Here is a 23786-nt window from a genome sequence, read left to right on the forward strand (position 1 = left end):
ATGTCTCAAATAGAAAGTCATAAACATGCATTTGCTTTATGCTCCTCAAATGTTCCAATTGAGTCATCATGGAAGGAGGTGGTACATGATTTTATACAGGAGAGTTATCATGAGCTTTTACAAAGCCACCCTGCTTATGAGCTAAATTTATTATGTTTGCCAGGTTAATCTGTTTTCTCTAATCGGACACTTCATCATCCAGTCTCCTCCCTGCATTATGGATTCATGAATGTGAACTGAAGAGAGTTGCTCAGTCAGGACAAGATGATAAATCATCTTTTCATTTGGGGGGGGAGGTATTTGTGATTAAATGCCTCATAATAGAATTAAAATGAAATAAATCTTGTAATTTTAGTTCTAGATCCCTGGCAGGTGTGGATAAAATGCATTCAGTTAAGAGCAAATCCAATTTGTTGCCTGAATGGAATTCACAGGAGAAAGAGAATGCTCGTGTGCAGAAAGCTGAGTTCTCTCTTCATTATGATAGCCAGGAGAGACATCTCGTGACTCCCTGGTTCTCTGTGGGTGAGTAGCACAGAACTAGCATTTTCATTCAGAAATGGTGAGCCTAGGGCAGTTACCAAGAGCATTTGCCAGAATCTTGAGCCAGCACCCCGGGGTCCAGGGCTGTGTGTGGTACGTGATTGGAGCAGATGCTAGAGTGGCTCCAAAGAACCAGTTCCTTTTCCTCGGGCTCTGGAATATGTGAAGCAGTGTGTGGGTGGTGCTCTTAGTCTCTGCATGGTTGGGTTGTAAAGGTTAAAATTTAATGAAAGATCCACAATGGAAGTGATTTAGTTATTATATTTTTGTCAAATAAATAAAGTCCAGAAGCTCTGTTCATTATTTATTTACTAATTTGAGAATGACAGACACAGAGAGAAAGGCAGAGAGAGAGAGAGAGAATGGGCATGCCAGGGCCTCCAGCCACTGCAAATGAACTCCAGACGTGTGCGCCCCCTGCATCCGGCAAACATGGGTCCTGGGGAATCGACCCTCTGACCGGGATCCTTAGTCTTCACAGGCAAGTGCTTAACTGCTAAGCCGTCTCTCCAGCCCCAAGTCCAGAAGCTCTGTAAGAGAACAAATGTCATTCTTTGTCTTTTTAACATTTGGAAACTAAAATGTACATAATGTGGTGTTGGGAGGCCCCCAAACAACCAGATAGATGGCAGATGATAGATAGATGTTAGACAGATAGATGATAGGTAGGTGATATAGGTGATAGACTGTTTTCTATAGTTAGTAAAACACTTTCTTATCTTTTGCGATAGTTGCTCCTCACAACAAACTGCTGACTACCCAGGTCCTGGCAGTTACTGAAAAACCTGATATGTGGATCTCTGCTCTTAGGGTTTCCTGGTATAGACCTGAGGTCAGGTTTCCTACCTAAGAGCCTGCTTATATCCAGACTCCTTTAATTGAATTTCCCCTCCAAAATCTTGCAGTTAGTCAGCCAGTGTTACTGAGGATTGACCCTAAGGCTTTGTTTATGGCAAGCACACTTATCATTGAGCTCTACTCCAAGCCTTAAAGCCTGACTTTGGAATAAAAAACAAAAATCCCACAATTTAACCATGTCATATTTCCAATTAGCTAGAACATAAATTTTTGAATGTTCTCCCCACAAAGAAATATGAGATAACAAATAGGCTAAACACATTAATTTGATTATTATTCAGTGTATAAGTGTGTCAGTTACATTCTTATTGCTGGGACAAAATACTTGAAAAGAAGCAGCTTTGGAAAGGAGAGTTTATTTTGGCTTACAGTTCCAAGGGTAATCAATTATGGTAGGAAAGGCATGGAAGTAGCAGGAAGCCTGACATTATATTGTCACATTCAGAGAGAGAGAGAGAGAGAGAGAGAGAGAGAGAGAGAGAGAGAGAGAGAAGGAGAGGAGAGGAGAGGAGAGGAGAGGAGAGGAGAGGAGAGGAGAGGAGAGGAGAGGAGAGGAGAGGAAAGGGGAAGAAGAGGAGAGGACTGGGTAATAATATGTGGAGAGCTGTCTCCCATGATGCATTTCCTCCAACAAGGCTTTACTTCCTAAAGGTTCCCTAATCTCCAAGAACAGCACTACCACCTGGAGATTAAATATATAAATACAGGAGGATATGGGAGTATTTTTACATTCAAACCACTACATTCTGCCCCTGACCTACATAGAGTCTTTAGCCATCACATGATGCCAAATGTGTCTATTCCAACTTTAAAAATCCTCATAGGTCTTGCTGGGTGTGGTGGTGCACACCTTTAATCCCAGCACCTGGGAGGTAGAGGTAGGAGGATTGCCATGAGTTCAAGGCCACCCTGAGACTACATAGTGAATTCCAGTTCAGCATGGGCCAGAGTGAGACTCTACCTCAAAAAAACAAACAAACAAAAAATCCTCATAGGTCTTTACCAATTCCAACACTGTTCAAGTCCAATGTGTCGCCACTAAATACTTCAGCTCCATGTCCAGTATTTAGGACTCATGAAGAACTCTGGCCTCCACAGCAACTTAAAGCTCATCTTCACAGCTTCATTCTGTCACCTATAGTACCCTCTATTCAGGAACTTTGACTGTACCTCATATTATTTAGTCTTAGCATCTTTCTGAAATCATAGCGTGACCCGTGTGTCTCTCTTTCTTGTATCTTTCATTTTTCTAAAACTAGCACCATGTAGACAGTGCTACCAGGTTCTGTTACTAGATGGGGACGAAGCCTGGTCTCCACGGAATACAAATGTACTGGTGTCTGTATGCTAGCCTTGGGAAAAAGAGACCTCCTTCAGCATTCTCTTTTCAAGTCTTTTCCTTTGAGAAGAATTGGCATTCTTACTAATTTGAGACTTTTGCAGGTTTGAGTCTTGCCCTCTAGGTATCTATCCTATTGTCCCAATGAAGAGGAATTGGCTTATCCTTAATGGTGGTAATCTCTTTAACAATTACAGGGGAAGAAGCTTCAGTTTCTGGGCTTGGGACTTTAAATTTGTTTATGTTTCTTTCTGTGCCAAAGTTTATATATTTTTTTAAATTTAATTTATTAGTTTTCTTTTCAGCAAATACAGGCATTAAAAGTTTATATTTTTAAAATATCTTTCTGGTCTGTAGTTTTCTCTTTCACTGTAGATCTGAATTAGAGCAGCAAAAAGATACCATAACATGGAGGCAATACATTTCTGCCTTGAAATTTCCTCTGCCAAACACATTAGTGCATTACTTTTACTATTTTATTTACTTATTTATTTATTTAAGAGAGATAAATAGGCAGGGAGAGAGAGAGAAAAAAAGGGGGAGGCGGGTGCCAAGGCCTCTGGCCACTGCAAACAAACTCCAGATGCATGCAACCTCTTGAGCATCTGGCTTATGTGGGTCCTGGGGAATCAAACCTGAATCCTTTGGCTTTGCAGGCAAGTGCCTGAACCTCTAAGCCATCTCTCCAGCCCAGTGCATTACTTTTTAAATCTAGCTTTTGTTCAATTTCTCAAGACAGGGCCAGAATGTAGCCAGATTCAATTACCTTCTCGTGGCTCAGACAAACACATGAAAAGAAGCACTTTAGGGAAGGAAAGAGTTTGTTTTGACTTATAAGTCTAAAGGGAGTCTCCATTATGACAAAGAACACACACAGAAGCAGGAAGCACAGCATCACATTGCCACATCATCATGGAGGAAGTAGAGATTGGGAAAATGGCAAGAGGGTCTGTGTGGCAAAATGTGTAGGTCTGTCCCCAGAGACCCATTTCCTCCAACAAGACTCCACCTCCTAAAGGTTCCACAATATTTCCAAACTGTGTCCCCAGCTAGAGATTCAGTATTCAGACATGTGAAGCTATGAGGGTCATTTACAGTCAAACACCAAAATACATATATCAAGACTTCACAGTGTTTCCCACCCACCCCCAACACATGGATAAATGGTCATTGTGAAGACCTCGTGGCAGTTAAAAGACAGTGATAGTTGCTGAGCTATTGCAGAGATTATTGACTACATGAGCATATTGAGTGAGTTGAGACAGTCATTCCAATAGTTAAAACCCTGCTCTGCTCCCACTAGAGTGATGCCGTGAAAGTTTCTTTTGCCTTGACTTCAACATTAAGGTAACAAGGTCTCCTTAGAATGTGCTAACTGCTCAAACATCTCATTCATTGTGCATCCTATATTCTTGATCAGTATGATTTGGAACTAGAAATCTGTTCCCTCCTTGAAGTAGCTAGCACACCTCTAGGTTCTGATGTCTGGGTGACTGCTGCTTCCATGTGGACACATTTGTTGGAAATGATCAAGCTTGGCAAATGAGGCTGAGCCAGTACTCTGGGTAGCCAAGGGAATGGATGATCAGAAGAACTTAACAGAGTCCAGACCAAAGGCACAGAGACCTGTCAGCCCATGGGAAAGACAGGTGTGGGTCACCTTCTAGAAAAGTAACATGGATTCTGCCCAGGACAAAGGCAGGGCAAGGACTTGGCTTCTCACCTCAGGTCTACCACTCCCTGGCTACACATTGTGCAGCACATTCTTTGACTTTATGAGCTGTAGTTATGCAAGGATGAAAACTGGAAAAACAGCAACAGAGTCTTCCTATCGCCACAGATTTGTGAGGTCTTCTGAACCTACAAACAACTTCAACTTCATGTTTGTAAGGAAGATTACATTTGAATTAGAGTTGCTTAAGCATATAACCCAAGGGTATCTTTGAACATGACATTTAAATTTCACCATTCTTAGAAAGAAAAATGGCTAAGTGTATATTGAATACACTTACTTCTATTTTCCTGTTGACTCGTTTTCACTTTCAAATTCAGAACAACTTGTCCTTAATTATTAATTGTAACATACATGTTATAAATATATCACTTAAAATGATACTGACAAGGCTTTATTGTCTTTTATTCGTCTGATAAATAACAAAAAAAAACAAAAAAAAAGCATATCCCTAAAAGAAGGCTCCAAATATCAGCAAATTCGGGGAACTTGACTCTGGTTAAACCATGGGCATTTAGAAAAGTATAATTCTGACTTGTCTTCCATAAAATGCCAAATTTCTTCACAAAATCTTAAAGCACAAGTGTTTACAGGACTCTTGGTGACAAGAAAAAGCAATAGTAAATGTGCATTGGCACTAAAACTCATGTATCCATGGAAACCTGTGAAGTTCACAGGCACATAAGCACACAGCCTATAGTATTTATGGGCACACAGCCTGTAGTATTTATGGAAAGGCTGAGGCAATCAGTGGGTTACTGCACTGTGGAAAGCTCACAGATTGCTGGGAACTCCTGGCTCAGGCATGATCAGATTGTTTTCCTCTGCTAAATGTAATTATGGAGAAATGCAGTGCTCTCAGACATCACTGAGTGGTGGCGGGGGGGGGGGGAGGGGGAGCGTACTGTTTACATGTACTTATCTTAGATAACACTGTCCTCAACTTAGATTTTTAACTAGAAAGTGCTTGAAAGGCCTTCAGCATTTCCTTCTCTATACACATCTGTGGCTACATTCTCAATTTCTCTCAGTTTTCCACGTGGGCAGATGTGTATAGTTCTTGAACATAGGGAGAAAAGGCTGACTGATTCCCGAGAATTTAAACATGGTCCTGGTTAGTAGTTTCTAAAGTGCAATAACTTCTTAAACAATGAGCATAAAAATACAGGGCTGGGGAGGAAGCACAAACACTAGAGATCTGCAGTATTTATAACCAAGGACCCATATTCTAATAAAATACAATTAAATTTAAAAAGGGGCTGGAGGAATGCCTTAGCGCTTAAGGCATTTGCCTGCAAAGCCAAAGGACCTAGGTTCGATTCCCCAGGACCCACGTTAGCTAGATGCACAAGGGGGCACACGCATCTGGAGTTCATTTGCAGTGGCTGGAGGCCCTGGTGTGCACTCTCTCTCTCCCCCTCTGTCTTTCTCTGTCAAATAAATAAATTAAATATTAAATAAATCATAAAACCTATCCAAAAAGGCATAGTTACATAGAGTTACTTATTTATTTACTTGTGACAAACTCTCACTCACCAGAATGGCCTTGAACTCACAGTCCTCCTGCCTCAGTATCCTGAGTGCTTAGACTACAGGCATGGGTGCTACCATCCAGTACACTCTGTGTCTCATTTCTTTTCTTTTTCTTTCTTTGTTTTTGGAGCATAGATATATTTTATTATAGAGTTTTAAGAGAAGGAGGCAAAGATCCTGCATAATAAGAAGGGTCCCCAGTGGGGAATCCCCACTCTGTTTTCTAAATGTCTACATTATCCCATATAATCCTTACATTAATCTTGATATTATTGCCATTTTCCCTTCCTTTGCCAAGTCCTGGATTCTTTCTCAATTATTCTAATAACTTGGAAATGATATATAGATGGAAATTGAGGTAAAATTATTAATGAGGTCTTTAAAGTACTTTGTGTTTTACTGTCACAGAAATTTTCTATTTTCATGCATAGCTTCTAACGATGCTAATGATTACCTGTCTAATCTGGGAGTCATTAGCCTCATGTAACACTTGAAATGTGGTCAGTGCCACATGTAAAGTAAACTTGAATATATTGGACTAAATAGCAGCCACCACTTGCTATGGCTTGATTATGAAATACTCCTACTGGTTCAGCTGTTGAACTCTTGGTTCCAACTGGTCGTACCATTTGAGGAGGTACTGGAAACTTAGTAGATGGGGCCCACATGGAGGAAGCAGTTGATCATTAGGGGCATATCTTGGGGGCTGTACCTTGTCTGGACCTCTTCCAGTATTCTTCCTTGCTGCCAGAAAGAGAGCAGCTCTGCTCCACTCACACTTCTGCCGTGTTGTGTTACCTCTTCAGAAACAAGGGACCTGGCAACCACAGGCTGAAACCTTTGAAGTCTTGAGCCAAAATTTATATCTTTCCTCCTATTAAATTGTTTCACTCAGGTAAATGTCACAGCAATGAAAACATTAGTACATGCATAGCATACTCTTTCTTTAAAAATTTTGTTATGCATACTGGAGTATTTTAAGTATTTGGGGAACTAGTGTTTTGTATCTATTGGCCAGCTCTGCCCTTATGAAACTTCCCAGAGCTATCAAAACAGGTTTTTAACCATCTGTTGCATGCTGTATACACAGTCTGGATTTTGACTGTCCCAGTGATTGCTTTTATCTAAAGAGCATTAAATTGCTCCTTTCTGTTTGTGACAGCTCTCTCTTCCTTTCTTCAGTGCAGCTCTCCATGGCTGTGGGGGTTTGAATGTGAACTGTCCCCCATAGTGTCATGTGTTTGTGATGATAGAGCCTTTGGGAAGTGAAGACTTGATAGAGGCGATGTGTCATTGGGAGTTGACTTTGAGATGCATTTTCCCAGATTTACCTGTCAACTGATGTGACAAGATGTGATGCTCAGCCTCTGCTCTGCCATGTTTTCCCTGCCACGATGAAATGTCCCCTCAAGACTACAAGCTGAAACAAATCCTTTCCTTCCATACACAGCTTCTGGTTGGGTGTTTTGTCCCAGCAATGAGAAACAATGAGAATGCTACAATGGTGAAATTCTGGTTAGCAAACTAGCCCTCTTCTCTTTTACCTTTGCTAAGAGCCACTGGGAGCCCCACTCACACAGGTCCTGCCCACACAAAGGTCTGATTTGGCCAAGGAAAGAACAATGGATGCTAGAAATGGCTAGACAAGCTCAACAAGCCCAAGGAAGGACTTGCTGCCCTCTGTGGTCATTGGTCAGCCATTTCTAAATGCAGTAGTATAGTACCTGTGGTTATTCTGCATTATTTTGTAATATAAACTCAGATAACAGTCAGAACCACATCTCCATATTCATTAATGGTCTGGGTGATTGTAATCTAAACTTTTAAAGCTTTTGGGACCTCAGTTATCTTTTTATTCTAATTAACATTTTTTTATTTTTATTTTTGTGGTCAGTTGGTACCATTGTCAGCCTCCTCCTTGTCCTCCCCCCTCCACAGGGACCCTCCTTGTTGGGATATATGGGTCGTGCATTGTGGGGTTAGCCTTTAGTTTGGGGATGGAGGAAATGCCTCTGCATGACCCAACATGTGGCTCTGACATTCTTTCTGCCCGCTCTTCCACAAATTTCTCTGAGCCATGCTGGGTTCCTATTAGGTCTGCTTCTATGTTGAGATCTTGGCTGCATGTGTGTCTCTGGATATCTGGTTTAGTAGGGGTTGATTGTTCTCTGTGTGTATCGCCTTCACAGTTGTGCTGGTTCCCAGTTCAACAAGAAAACAGCATTCTTGCATGTTTCCCCAATTATTCTTAGTTTCAACTGGGGCTCTTTTGAGGTATGATGGGGTGGTTCTGTCCTTAGGATCTGTGTCTATCTGAAAAAGAGAAGCAGATTCTCCAACAGAGAATAAAATTAGCATCAAATAAATGTGATAACCACTGTATTTTAGAAAGAGTTTAATGGAGAGTGGGTTCATTTTTGGTTATGGTTCTGACTTGTTTCCCAGCTCCAGCTATGGGTTCTGGTCCTCTGAGCAAACCAGTTAGCCAAATTGAGAGCAGTTGGTTTCCCACCATGGCTATGTGCACTATTGCACTTGTATGAGCATCACGTCAGGTTGTTTGCTGCTTAGTAGGTCAGACCATGCATTGCTTGGCAGATATTGGTAATTATCCCCCAGTCGCTCATGTAGCACCTCCTGGCACTGGACGCACTAATTGTCTGGGGACTGACTCTCTTCCAGCTTCCAGCCATGTCACTTCATGATACATGCCAACAGTGTATGGTGTCTTCAGCAGTAGGGTCTTACCACTAACCTATGGTGGGTCATCAAGCTCTCTGACATAAATCTGTCTTCCTTTGGGAGACCTTGCAGGTCTTTGTGATCAAAAGCTAATTGTGAATGATAATCACCTGCTGGTACCTGGAGTTACAGGTCAGTGCCCAAGAGAAGGAAGAAAATGATACGTGATATAAAAGAGAAAGAGAGATAAGAGAGAAGGGGGGGGTAGAGAGAGAGAGAGAGAGAGAGAGAGAGAGGGAGAGAGAGAGAGAGAGAGAAGCAGAAATAGTTGGAGATAATGGTCAGTTTTATTCATACCCTCTCCAGGTCCTTGTGAATCTGTTGTTCCCTCTAAGGGCCTGGTGGAGGTTCAACCATTTGGTCTGTCTTTTAAGATATAGAGTTTTATGGCACCATTGCCTTTTAGGTCCAGTTTTGTGTCCCTCACTCCCTTCCTTACCCTCCTTTCCCTCCCCACCCTCCCTATTGCCAAGTCCTCGAGGTGCTTAGGAGCTGTAGATGAGTGAGACTATGTGGCAATTACCTTTCTGTGTTTGGGTGAGTTCACTGAGAATAACCTGTTCCAGGTTCAACCATTTTTCTTCAAATTTCATTGTATCATTTTTCCTTACTGCTGTGTAGAATTCTGTTGTGTAGATATACCACATCTTAGTTATCCATTCATCTAACGATGGGCATCTGGGTTGATTCCAGTTCTTGCTATTACAAATTGAGCACCTATAAAGATGGTTGAGCAAATATCGCTGAGCTGAGGTGTGGAGCTTTTAGGGTATATGTCCAGTAAGGGAATAACTGGGCCTGTTGGTAACTCTATAGTCAGTAGCAGTCTCCATATTGCTTTCCAAAGTGGTTGTACCATCTTACATACCAACAGTGAATGAGGTTTCCTATTTCTCCACATCCTTGCCAGCATTTGTTTGCATTTGATTTTTTGATGTTTGCTATCCTTACTGGGGTAAAGTGAAATCTCATAGTAGTTTCAATTTCCATTTCCCTGATAATTAGGGATGATGAACATTTCCTTAAGTGTATGTTTGCCATTTGTCTAACTAACATTTTAGTGGTATTTAATAATTAAGTAAATTTTACTGATAAACCCAGTCTAAAAGTTTGTTGCGATTCATGATACCATTGATCTACTTAGAAAATTGAGGGAAAATGAGTACATGAAGAAATAATAGGGCTGGAGAGATGCCTTATCAGTTACGGTACTTGCCTACAGAGCCTAATGACCCATTTTCAAGTCTCCAGATCCCATGTAAGCCAGATTCACAAAGGTGAGGCAAGCATAAGGTCACACATGCCGACTAGGTGGCACAAATGTCTAGGGTTCAATGGTAGTGGCTTAGGCCCTGGCACACCAATTTCATTCTCACTTTCAAAATAAAAAAATATTTTTAAAATTATGGAAAAAAGAAATAATAATTTTGCTTCTGGTTGTAATAAGACTGCTTTCTAGTATGAGTAAGAGAAGGCTCATTAATGTGGCATAAATGCTAGGGGTTCATTTTTCTCATATGTAAAGGAACTTGAAGATGGGCTTTGCTGTGCTAATACCAGATCACGTCCAGCTGCAAGCACTGGTGGTGAGGTTGTGAGAACTTATCCATAATCTCATCTTTCGCCTTACCATCATCAATTCTCCTTTGTCCTGTCACTATTACTTTTACAAGAGTTTTTGAGCCTGTCTGCCTGTTTCTTTCTTTGCTATCCTTCATTGTTTTCTGTTAAAGTTTAACTATTATGCTGTTCCCTGCCCAGTGATTTCTTACATCCTTCAGAAAAAAAAAAAAAAAGAAATTCAAATCTTTATCAGAGTTTCTAAGCATCTAGTAGATCTGGCCCTTGGGATCTCTCTCATCTCATTTCCTTTATTTCCCCTATTGTGCATTCCTGTCCCCTTGGCTCATCCTGCTGTGTCCTGAATACTCTCTGTTTTCCCTCCGTGGCCTGTGTATCTGCTGTGCCCTTTCCCTCAGCCCTCTCCCGCCTTCCACTTCTCCCCCTCAACATCTGCATACCTTGCTCCTTCAGGTTTCTCACATGTCACTTCATCAGGTGGACTTCCTTTTACCAACTATGTAAGACATCACTCTCAGGCTCCTGTTTTCTTTCTTTCTTTCTTTTTGTGTAGCTCTAAACAATACCTGATACATACGTCTTATTGGTCATCTTAACCCCAATTAGACTGACACTCCCTGTAGTAGACAGTTCCACCATGCTGAGATGAATAAAACCAGACACAGTTTATGGGAGGATCAGGATTTGTTTCAGCTTAAAGATCTAAGGTAAGTTTCATTAAAAGTGAAAGAAGCTGCCTCCCTTTCATAGATCCAACCAAAGAGGCACAACCCAACAGCCCGTAAACACCAAAAAGTAACAAGCACAAAAATCTTCCAGAATTCAAATTGTTCTGCAAACCTCAGGGCTGGAATTTAAATCCACCTCCAAACACCTTTCGGCTGAACAATAGGATCTGCCCCCCAGTTACACTTCCTCCAGCCAGGTGGCTGGAGACCCAAGTTACACGCTTTAATAAAACACCTGAATCTACGGGGAACACATTCAAACTACCACACTCCCCACACACAGGGAATTTTTTAAATATCTTATTAACATATACCATATGAATTCCTAGCACTCACATGATGTCTGATACATAAAAACATACAGCAAACAAGTATCAAATGAATATTTTAGGAACTGAGTGACAGCTAATTCCTCGGTCAGTTTCTCTACAGTTTCCATTACATCTTCACACAATCACTTTCAGACGTAGGAAATGGTGTGTGTGTGTGGGGGGGGGGGGGTTCAAGCCCTTGTCCTCTAGTTTTTCTCTCTGAAGAGGGAGACAATATGTTTCCTACCAGATTTCCCTTATATTTTATTAACTTATTAGAACTAGGTCAAGGGTTGTCCTAAATATTCCAGAAAGACTAGATAACTACTTTTTTACAGCCTTTGGAGAGGAAGACATGAGAAAAGTAAGACTAATAAAACAAAAATGCCAATAAAATGTCATGATTTGCCAGCTGTGTGCCTCACGCCTTCCATCCCAGCCCTTGGGAGGCAGAGGTAGGAGGATCACTGTGAGTTCTAGGTTATTCTGAGACTACAGAGTGAGTTCCAGCTCAGCCTGGGCTACAATGACACCGTACCTTAAAAAAAATTGCCATGATTAGCATCTCCTAATTACAGAGCTCATTTGGCCCATCAGAATTTGGCCTCCACAGAGTAATTTTACTTGATAATGATCCTAGTTTATTCCACCCCTCAAATTCTGAAAATGCAGCCATTTGTATGACTTATTTTTTTCAGTTTAACAGCTGTTTTATTAAATGAAAACCATTTCCAGTACTTGCATGGAAAAATTATGTATGCATTTCTACAGTTAGGGAAGGTTGATAGAAGAGCATAGCAAGTTAGACAATGGGGTAACAGATGAAAAATGCCCAAAGTTATGCATCCCTCAAAAATGGGCCAAAAGGGGCCAAGCGGGGTGGTACACTCCTTTAATCCCAGCACTTGGGTGGCAGAGGTAGGAGGATCACCTTAAGTTTGAGGCTACCCTGAGAATACATAGTGAATTCCAGGTCAGTGGCTAGAGTGACACCCTACCTCAAGAAACAAAACAAATAAGCAAGCAAACAAAACAAGGGCCAAAAGGAGAAACTCTGAGAAAGTCTGCTGAGACAAGTCGCTGGTGGGGGTGTAAAGGAATGAGGGCACAAGCCAGATCTTTATTCATGCTTTTCCAAAGAACAAAGACAACATTTTTGTGTAACATTTCTAAATCAAACACTAAGACCATTACATAAACATTTTTTTCCTTTTGAAAATTTTCTAAATGCTCCTTTCTTGTCAGATTAATACTGTGAACCATGGAAGTGGCCTTCAAGCTGTTAAGCAATCTAGAAAACACACTGGCATTTCCAAGCCCCTGCCTCCTTGGCTTCCACGAGCTCTCAGTGGACACATATGTCAACCAGAGTGAAGACACATTGGCTTGTCACATGAGGGGACAGTTAGGAAGATAACTTGCATAAGACTACAGAGTTGCGAGTGAGGAAGCAAGGACATCCTCCTTAGCTTTGAATCTTAGGATCTGTATCTCTTGTCTCTAGTTTCCTGTCTCTGGAACAATGAAAACAATGGTCATAATCCCAGAGCCCTGGAATCAGAGTACACCCGTTTGGCCCTCAAGATACAGGTATCACTGGGCGTAATGGCACACGCCTTTAATCCCAGCACTGGGGAGGCAGAGGTAGGAGGATCGCTGTGAATTCAAGGCCACCCTGAGACTACAGAGTTAATTTCAGGTCAGCCTGGACCAGAGTGAGACCCTACCTCAAAAAACCAAAATATATATATACAGGTAAGCCCTGTATTTTGTGAGCACACCAACATTGTACAACACTACTGTTTCCTCATATAGCTTTTCCTTTATGATATGTGGGAGCACCAATTTTAAACAAGAGACATTTGAATGCCTAGCCACACAGATATCATTTGCAGAAAAAAAAAAAAAAAGGCACAATGAAAGTTAGGTGAAATAGAGAGGATGAAAATTGCCAGTGACTGGGAAATCATCTGTTAAATGTGGCCTCTGGGTGGGCTGAGGACACAGGCCTGTTGCCCAGTTCACATGTAGTGAATCTGAGTGTCAGATCAGAGGGTTCACCAATCTATGAGAAGACAGGCTTCAGTTCTTCCAGTTAATTATCAAAGATGAAACTAAAGAGAGAGGCTGGCCATGAAAACTGAACATGTTGTCAGGGAGATAATTTTTGTGATTGTCATGGATTTCTGGCCAGGCTTTGTCCTGAGAGGTCAGAAGGATTGATCTCCTGTTTGTACATTCCAGCTCTGTCCTGCATAGTGAGTGACTGTGTCAGGTTGCCTACTCTGTTCTCCAGTGTTCCATCATTGTGGTGGTTTGAGTCAGGTGTCCCCCATAAACTTAGGTGTTCTGAATGCTAGGTTCCCAGCTGATGGAGATTTGGGAATTAATGCCTCCTGGAGGGAGTATATTGTTGGAGGCAGGCTTATGGGCTTTATAGCCAGTTTCCCCTTGACAGTGTTTGGCACACCCTCCTGTTGCTGTGGTCCACCTTATGTTGGCCAGGGGGTGATGTCCACCCTCTGCTCATGCCATCGTTTTCCCCTGCCATCGTGGAGCTTCCCCTCAAGCCTGTAAGCCAAAATAAATCTCTTTTTCCCAGAAGCTGCTCTTGGTTGGGTGATTTCTAACAGCAATGCGAACCGGACTGCAACAATCATATATATTGTAGATATATCAATAATAGATATGGCTATGCTTTAGGTTAATATGAGGTATGGGGAACATTAACAAATAATACCTGGTAAGTTCTATGTGCATGTTAGGTATTATTGTCATGTTGCTATCTAAAGTAGACACATGGTCAGTGAATGGAAACTTAGAACACTGCAGAAATAGATCTGTCATTGTCAGAATTGATTTAAGCATATAGGGGAAATTATTTATTTATATCATAAAAGAATTGCAAACCCCATTCATAAGAAATTATAGCCCGATCTTTGTTTCTAAAGTTACTAAAGACATTACTCTCTGTAAAATGGAGTGTCCCCACTGTCTTATCTTTGGACACAAAAATCACTAAAAGGAACTGGCTGGAAAATTTAGCCAGGAACAAATCATCCTATCCAGGAAACTAAATCAGTGAAACTACATTAGCTCAAGTCACCTTTTTACTCTGCCCAAAGTGTCCAATCGATACCATTTTGACCACAGAGCCCATTAACCAGGTGTCTTCAAAGCTGCAGAAGCAGGCTCCCTCCCTTGTTTTTAAGGAGGCAACTTATCTTGGCTCTTCCCTGGGCTTCCCAAACTGTAGCCCAGGGAAGCTCTGATTCTTAATGTTAAACTTTGTTAACTTTTTGTGTGCTTTATTGTTATGACACATATTAAGAATCCTTGGACTATTGATAGTCAGGTTTGGTCTTACTCAGCGTACATGGGGAGATCAGAGGCTACAGTGGGAGAGTTTGCCTAGTAAGTACTGTGTGGGAAGGTTTATCTGGACTTGACTCTAATGGGCTTGTGACAAAGACATGGTGTCAAGCTGGCAGTGCTATGTAGGTGGCATTGCTGCAGCAAAGCAGTCAGTCACTTCGCTGACAGGAGCACAGATATGTGGGTGACGCATTGCAGCAGGAGTCCCAGCACTCTTTGGACTGACTCATCACTCATGGATTTTTCTAAAATTTTTTTTGTTTATTTTTACTTATTTCTTTGAAAGTGACAGAGAGAAGGAGGGAGGGAGAGAGAGAGAGAGAGAGAGAGAGAGAAAATGGGCACTCCAAGGCTTCCAGCCACTGCACATGAACTCCATAATGTGGGTCCTGGGGAATCGAGCCTCAAACCAGGGTCCTCAGGCTTCACAGGCAAGCGCTTAACCGCTAATCCATCTCTCCAGCCCACTCATGGATTTTTAATGACTTGTGGTCATCTATCAATAGACACAGGTTGATTACGTGTATTAGTTACATTCACTACTTTTCTGGTTGCTGTTCTCAAATAATTAGCAAGAAGCAACTCAAGCAAGGAAGGTTTGTAGTACAGTCAGTCCATCATGGCAGAAAAGGCATGGCCTGTTACATCTCAGTGAGTCAGGAAGCAGAGACTCAGCTGGAACCGGGGTGGGGCTATTTCTATCCTCACCCCTACAGTTCTACATAGGCCAGTAAGGCCCCATGTGCAAAAGGTTATAAAACCTCACAAAACAGTGCCACAAGCCGGAGGCCATGTAAATATTCAAACACATGAGTCTGTAGAGGACACTTCTTTATAAAAAACATTTTATTTGTATTTGTTTATTTTGGAGAAAGAGGTAGAGATAGAGAGAAAGAGGCAGATAGAAAAAGAGAGGATGAACACACCAGGGCCTCTAGCCACTGCAAATGAATTCCATATGCATGCACCACCCCTTGTGCATATGGCTTAGATGGGTACTGGGGAATTGAACATTGGTCCTTAGGCTTCACAGGCAAGTACCTTAACCACTAAACCATCTCTCCAGCATCCCCTTTTTGATAAAAATATGTCTTATTTTTATGTATTAGTTGAGAGAGAGAGAGAGAGAGGCAGAGAAAGAATAGGCCCATTTCTCATTTAAACCATAACATCATGTGAGATAACTTAGAATCTGGATGCAAGAATTACCAGTCTTTTGTGTGCCTGGAAAGTAATGAAAAAAAAAAAAACCCAGGAAAATAACAGGAGCAAATATAAGGAGAAGGAAATATCCTGCTATAAGTAAAATACACATACATATTTGTTGCAGTTTTTATTTGCCCACCCTGCACCACCTGCCCTCAATTAATAATAGGGTCATAAGCAGTTTCTAAGGTGGATCTGTTCATGTCACTCCTCTGATTTAACCTTTTCCACCACATGTAAGATAGTGTAAATGCCATTGGCCTAGACATCACGATGCCTTTGCCTTTCAGAATTCATTCCCACTACCTCCTTGTTCAGTGACCCAGCCACTCCCAGTCCAAACCCAAAATGCTCCAGCTGCAGTGAAATACTGAGAATTTCCTGACCAAGACAGATGGTGTCCTGTCCCCACATCCATTATGCCCTGTCACAGGTTTCAGCAGTGTCCACTCCTTACGTCCCCTAGTTCAAGCTGTTCCAAGAATGAAACAACATTTCCCTCTCATTGCCTTTATTTCATAACTTCCTAAAATAATGTATATCATAGGTGTCCTTCGTTCTCCTTCAGTAGTTTGCAGACTCCTCAGTATCACCACTGGGCCTGGTTCACATCTTTGTTTCTCATTCTTCATTTAGTGTGACTGTCACATCGCTCAATACGTGGCTGAGAAATGAAAACATTAACAAACTGCCCTTTCTTTTCCATCTCCCTTTACTATCGCCTCCACCAGGGAGTCATTTTGCCAATCACAAGTGCCAGTTGTCCCTGCTCTAATGCCTCGTCCTTGTATGCCTGCAGGTGGGAAGCCAGGTGATGTAAAGTAGCTGAGTCCTCCAGGGCCAGTGAAGGATGATCTAGGGCACAACACTGTAAGATGATAAGAGCAGCTGCCCTGCCTCATCTGCTGTCACCAGGCTCCTTCCAGAAGCCTCTTGTAAATTCAGCCTTCTGACAGGTCCAGTGCTGCTCAGTAGCCTCCCTGCTGACTGGCTTTCTGGAAGAACTGAAGTGGTGTGGCTTAGACTCCAAGGCCTGAATCCTGTGCTTGGCTCTGCAGCTGGATGTCCACAGGACCTCATGTTGGAATCTCTGTTTTCTTCCACTCATTTTGCTGGCCTCACTGGAATCACAGGCTGTAAAGAATTCAACATTACTTTACAAAACGGGAAGCTCAAAAGGGAGACAGAGGGCTGTAGTAGAGCTTTGTTCACAGGTAGTCCCTGCTGGCTGAGGCATTTTCAAACAGTACGTAAGGTAGAGCAAGTGAAGTGTAATGCTTGAGACATCTGATGACTCGGACCAACCTCTGCCATCAGGATCCAAGATCTTTAGGCTTCACAGGCGAGCACTTAACCGCTAAGCCTTCAATCCAACTTTAAAAGTCCCCATAGTTTATGTCAATTCTAATGATGTTCAAACATTCCCATAATCCAAGGTCTTTTAACTAAGCCATAATAATGAAAATTCCCCCAAAGCACCCCTAATGGCACAGAATAAACTTTCACGCTGCACACAATGGCACTGGGCATCTTTGAGCAAACGTATATTCAACCAATATAAGATTTAAACAGGGAAAAAATCAAACTCTGTAGCTCCAAGTCCAACAACTCTAGTCAGTGGCAAATCTCCAAGTCTGATAATTCTAACCAGCAACAAGTCTTTGGAATTCCTCCTGCTAGGCTAGTCATAGTCCTAGAAAACTTCATCTGGGGCTGTCAGCTTTCTTTAGGAGCCATCTCAGGGTCTCTGCATCTCCACTGGGTCTCCATTCCTCACAGCTCAATCAGGGGTTCTCCATGCAGGCATGCAGAAAACCTGCTTCACACTACTCATGGCCATTTCCAAAACACAAGACCACTTTGAAAACTCATTGACCCTCTCTTTCCTGCATTTCTTATACTCCAAAATACCAGGTAGGGTGCCAATTGGTTAATCCAGGGGGTAATAAAACAGACTTTGAAGAACAGGACATTCCTTCAGCATTCAGGCCCCTACAAAATATACATATTATCTTATTATCTGTTGTCCCCATACAGGTCAGTTGGTCCAATCTCAATGGTTGCAATCTCATACAATGGCAGCTGAGCAGGCAGAAACTTCAGCTTAAAGATTTAATTTTTGTACCATATTCCTCTGCACACACCAGTCTATTTCTACTCAATACAAACCTGTGCAACTTCTCAGGACACAGGCATAACAGTAAGCCTCTCACACAAACTGCTTCCAGCCCAGTCCAAGCAAAGTTCTTTCTTACCTTCATAAGCCAAATCTCACAGTTCATAGTTCTTATTGCATTTAGGTCTTTCAATTCTGACAAGAATAGTACATCAAGCTTTACTTATAGCACTGCAAGGCATCTCTCAGGCCAAGGTTTCAAATTCTTCCATGTTCCTTTCAAAAATAAACTCCAAAAGGCCAAAGCCACACAGTCAGGTGTCTAGCAGCAATTGATACCAGTCCTCAATACCAACATTACTGTTGCAGTCAGGTTCACATTGCTGGCAGAAATTACCCAACCAAGAGCAGCTTTTGGGAAAAAATGGTTTATTTTGGCTTATATTTTGGCTTATAGATTCGAGAGGCAGCTCCATCATGGCAGGAGAAAAAGATGGAATGAGCAGTAGATGGACCTCACTTCCTGGCCAACATTAGGTGCACAACCTGAACAGGAGAGTGTATCACATACTGACAAGGGGAAACTGGCTAGAACACCCATGGGCCCACCCCCATCAATACACTGCATCCAGGAGGCATTAACTCCCAAATCCCCATCAGCTGGGAACCTAGCATTCAGAACACATAAGTTTATGGGGGAACACCTGAATCAAACAGCCACAGCTCTACTTCCACAAACTTTCAGAGCACATGAATTCATGGAGGACACCAGATTCAAACCATAACTGTGGAGATGCTACTCTTAAGTGCTATGAAGAAAGCTTGGAATTTTTGTGGTTTTCTGATTTTGTATAGACATTTTACCTCAAAACATAAAAAAAAGAATTATATGTATTGTTTCTGTTGGATATATAGCTCAGTATTTGACTTGTAAGGTCCTGAATTCCATTACCAGTACTAGAGAAATAAGAAAGAAAGAAAGAAAGAAAGAAAGAAAGAAAGAAAGAAAGAAAGAAAGAAGGAAGAAAGAAAGAAAAGAAGGAAGGAAGGCAGACAGGAAAGAAGACAGAAAGAGCATAAAGAAAGGAGGGGAAAGAAATGAAAAGGGAGAGAATGAGGAAGGAAGAAAACTTCATTCCAGTCACCTTACCTGCTTTTAAAATAAACAAGAAATTGTTTTAGTTGGAAAAAGAAGCTTAGTTTGTTGAGAGAAACGAAACCTGGAGGTTCATTCTTTTTTTCCTAATTAAATAACATGGCAATAATTAATTACATTTGAATGTAACACAGGAAAAATGCAGCCTCCTTTTTATCTTCAGTATCCTCAAGACAGGTGCTTAGTAGGGGGTATTTTTCTTCTTTATATCATGGGTCAAATTCACTTTCTACACTATTCAATAAATAACAAGAATCACCTACATTGGGCCTAGTCATGCACATCAATTATCGCTAGCCAAAATAGTCCAAGTGGATATTATATAGGTATAGTATAAATTATTAAATTTATAAAATCTACATGCCATCCAAAAGCCAACATACTTTTGGTGTAAAGACACAAAAAGATTGACGCTATAAAGACAGAAACAGGTACTCATGCAGACAGCAAGCATATGATAGACAGACATTTTAAACCAAAGAATGTTAGCAGAGAGGATAATTATAAAAGGGTCAGTCCATGAGTAAGATAGACAAGTAAGATATAAACACATCAAAGATTCATAAACAAATGCATAAAGGAAGAAACTGACTGAAATGCAGATAAGACAAGAAAATTCAGCAAAAGTTAAAGAGCTCAGAATGGGGAGGTGGCTGAGCAGTTTAAGGCAATTGCTTGCAAAGTCTGCCAGCATGGGATTTATTCCTTAGCACCCCTATAAGCCAGATGCAAAAAGTAGTACAAGGGCTGGAGAGATGGCTTAGCGGTTAAGCGCTTGCCTGTGAAGCCTAAGGACCCTGGTTCGAGACTCGGTTCCCCAGGTCCCACGTTGGCCAGATGTACAAGGGGGCGCACGCGTCTGGAGTTCGTTTGCAGAGGCTGGAAGCCCTGGCGCGCCCATTCTCTCTCTCTCCCTCTATCTGTCTTTCACTCTGTGTCTGTTGCTCTCAAATAAATAAATTAAAAAAAAATTTTAAAAAAAAAAAGTAGTACAAGTGTCTGGCATTTGTTTACAATGGCAAGAGACCCTGGTGTGCATTCGTGTGCATGCGTGCATGAATGTGGGTGTTGCTCATATGTGTATTTATGTGTGAGCTTGTGTGTGAATGGAGAGCTTTCCAGGTTAAGGACAGAGTTAAATTAAAGTGAAATCATCTGACTGGGGGACACGACGTTCTGATTCACAGCTTCACTAAGAAGTTCCTTGTGCTCTGACTCCTGGCCTAGTGTGTGAGCCACGAACGTTCAGCTCTCTTGTCCTTCCACAGATAATGGCATCGAGAGTCTCTGGAAGGCCTAGCACTGGTTACAGCATTATTCCAGAGGGAGAGAGATGGAGAAGGTGTAGTTCTTCCTATTAAATAAGTAGCATAAATAAGTCAGGAATGACCCTTCTGGTATACAGCACCAATGAGAGTGTTTGTGGTTCAATTGAAATACCAAAGGATCATATATATATAAATATATATGTACTAGTGAAGGGAAGCTGAGAATTTATCATAACAAAGGATAAAGGTTGAAATTATTTTATTTATTTTTACTTTTTTAATTAACTAAGTAATTTATTTATTTGAGAAAGTGAGAGAGAAAGAGGCAGAGAAAGAAAGAGAGAGAATGGGCACACCAGGGCCTCTAGCCATTGCAAATGAACTCCAGACACACGTGCCACCTTGTGCATCTGGATTACGTGGCTCCTAGGGAATTAAACCAAGGTCCTTTGGCTTTGCAGGCAAGCACCTTAACCACTAATCCATCTCTCCAGACACTGAAATTGTTTCATTTTTTTTAAATTTTATTTATTTATTTGAAAGAGAAAGAGGGAGAGAGAGAGAGAGAGCAAGGGAGAGAGAGAGAGAGAATGGGTGCGCCAGGGCTTCCAGCCACTGAAAACAAACTCCAGACACATGTGCCCTCTTGTGCATCTGGCTAATGTGGGTCCTGGGGAAGGGAACCTGGGTCCTTTGGCTTTGCAGGGAAATGCCTTAACCACTAAGGCATCCCTCCAGCCCAACTGTTTCTTTTTCTTTTTCTCCTCCTCCTCCTCCACCTCCTCCTCCTCCTCCCCCTCCTCCTCCTCCTCCTCCTTTTTCTTCTTTTTATTGGGGGGGGGGGCTGTTGAGATAGGGTCTCACTCTAGCTAGGCTGACCTGGATTTCACTATGTAGTCTCAGGGTGGCCTCGAACCCATGGTGATTCTCCTACCTCTGCCTCCCTAGTGCTGGAATTAAAGGCTTGCACCACCACGCCCAGCCAATTGTTTCATTTTTTAAAATTATTTTTTGTTTATTTTTATGTATTTATTTGATAGCAACAGATAGAGAGAGAAAGAGGCGGAGAGAGAGAGAGAGAATGGGTGCGCCAGGGCCTCCAGCCACTGCAAATGAACTCCAGATGTGTGCGCCCCCTTGTGCATCTGGCTAATGTGGATCCTGGGGAATTGAGCCTTGAACCGGGGTCCTTAGGCTTAACAGGCAAGCGCTTAACTGCTAAGCCATCTCTCCAGCCCTCATTTTATTACCTAATAGAATGTCCCCTTTATCTCTGTTTCTCTGTGTCCAAAACAAAGAAAATAAATTTTAGTTTACAGCATCTCCAATTGACAGTTTGCTTAGGTGGGATTTTGTTACTCTTGACTTACACTGTGCCCCTAAATCAGATACCTCATTAATCATTTTCTATTTTTGTAACTCAATTAAGTGTTGGCTAATTTCACATTGAATTAGTCATCAATGCAAACCCTTTAAAATGCTAATATCAAATATGTAGTGTTTTGATGGCTTTTGGTATAGAAGGGAAAATTAAAATTACTCATCTAAATATTCAAAAGAGAAGGTGTTATGACAATGTTTGAAGAAAGGCAACCAGCCATAATACTTGCATTTTACAAAGGTTGTCTCTTTCAGAATGGAGAAGAATATATCCCATTACAGTAGTCGGTGCTACACTTCTCGATGTAAACAGGGGTCTCAAGCACAGTAACGGATAGTTGTCATTCGAAGAGTCATAGCAAAGAAATACCCCACATATAACTAGTAATTTTTACTTCTGAAAAAAAATTCACAAAATGTTAGTAGTTTTTCCCTCCATTGGGCTCTTAAAAAGATACCAGCATGTTATTATAGCATTGTGCTTCAATTTCTTACTGAAATATGGAACTAATGCTCATTACCTTGACTTAACCTAAATGGTAAAAGTGCTAAATTAAAGACCATCCAGGTATTGATTTCTTCTGATTCAGCTGTGGGTTTTTTTTTTTCCTTTTTTAAAAAATAATTCAATTAAGTCTTCTATACTCTGGGTTTACTTCTAAAAGGCTGAAAATAAAAATATTGAGCCATCTCTCCTGAATACTTAACAAATCACTAAGTCATTTCTTCTGGATCTAGGAGAAAATTATGTAGTTTTTTTTTTTTTTCTGAGTCAGACCTCAACCACTTCTATATTCTAGGGTAATTGTAGAATTTATCTTAGGGAATAATTGTTTTTTCAACTATGAAAAACACATTAATGGGCCTCCAGTAATTAGAAAGAACCGCTTGTGGGAAAAAGAAGTTTATTTTGGCTTACAGGCTCGAGGGGAAGCTCCACGATGACAGGGGAAATGATGGCATAAGCAGAGGGTGGACATCACCCCCTGCCCAACATAAAGTGGACAATAGCAACAGGAGAGTGTGCCAGACACTGGCATGGGGAAACTGGCTATAACACCCATAAGCCCACCCCCAACAATACACTCCTTCCAGGAGGCATTAATTTCCAAATCTCCATCAGCTTGGAACCTAACATTCAGAACACCTAATTTTATAGGGGACACCTGAATCAAACCACCACATTCTGCCCCTGACCTCCATAAACTGATATCCATACATTATATAAAATACAATGCATTCAGTCCAACTTTAAAAGTCCCCATAGTTTTTATCAGTCCCAATGATGTTAAACATCCCATAGTCCAAGGTCTTTTAACAGAGCCATAATACCAAAAAAAATTCCCTCAAAAAAAAAAAAAAAACCCATAATGGCACAGAATAAACATTCACACTGCAAAGAATGGTATTGGGTATATCAAAGAAACATTCAAGCAAGACATGATTTAAACAGGGAAAACACCCAACTCTGTAATTCCAAGTTCAACAACTCTAGCCAGTGACACATCTCCATGTCCAATAATTCTAACACGTCTCTGGAGTTACAATTGCACCCCTCCAGCTAGGCTACTTACAGTCCTGGAAAACTTCATCTGGGGCTGGCAGCTTTCCTCAGCAGCCATCTCATGGTCCTGGTATCTCCACTGGGTCTCCACTGCAATCCGTGGTTCATCCTCATGGCTCCATGGGGTCTCCAGGCAGGCATCCAGCCAACCTGCTTCACATTGCCCATGGCCATTTCTAAAACACAAGATTGCATTGCAAACTCAATGACCCTCTCTTTCCTGCATTTCTTATACTCCACAATATCAGGTGCCAATTTGTTAATCCAGGGGGGTATAAAGCAGACTTTGAGGAACAGGACACCCCTTGAGCACTTAGGCCCCTTCAAAAGAGTCTATATTCTTCCTTTTGCCCC

This window comes from Jaculus jaculus, chromosome 5 (assembly GCF_020740685.1).
Source record: "Jaculus jaculus isolate mJacJac1 chromosome 5, mJacJac1.mat.Y.cur, whole genome shotgun sequence".
Lineage (NCBI taxonomy): Eukaryota > Metazoa > Chordata > Mammalia > Rodentia > Dipodidae > Jaculus > Jaculus jaculus.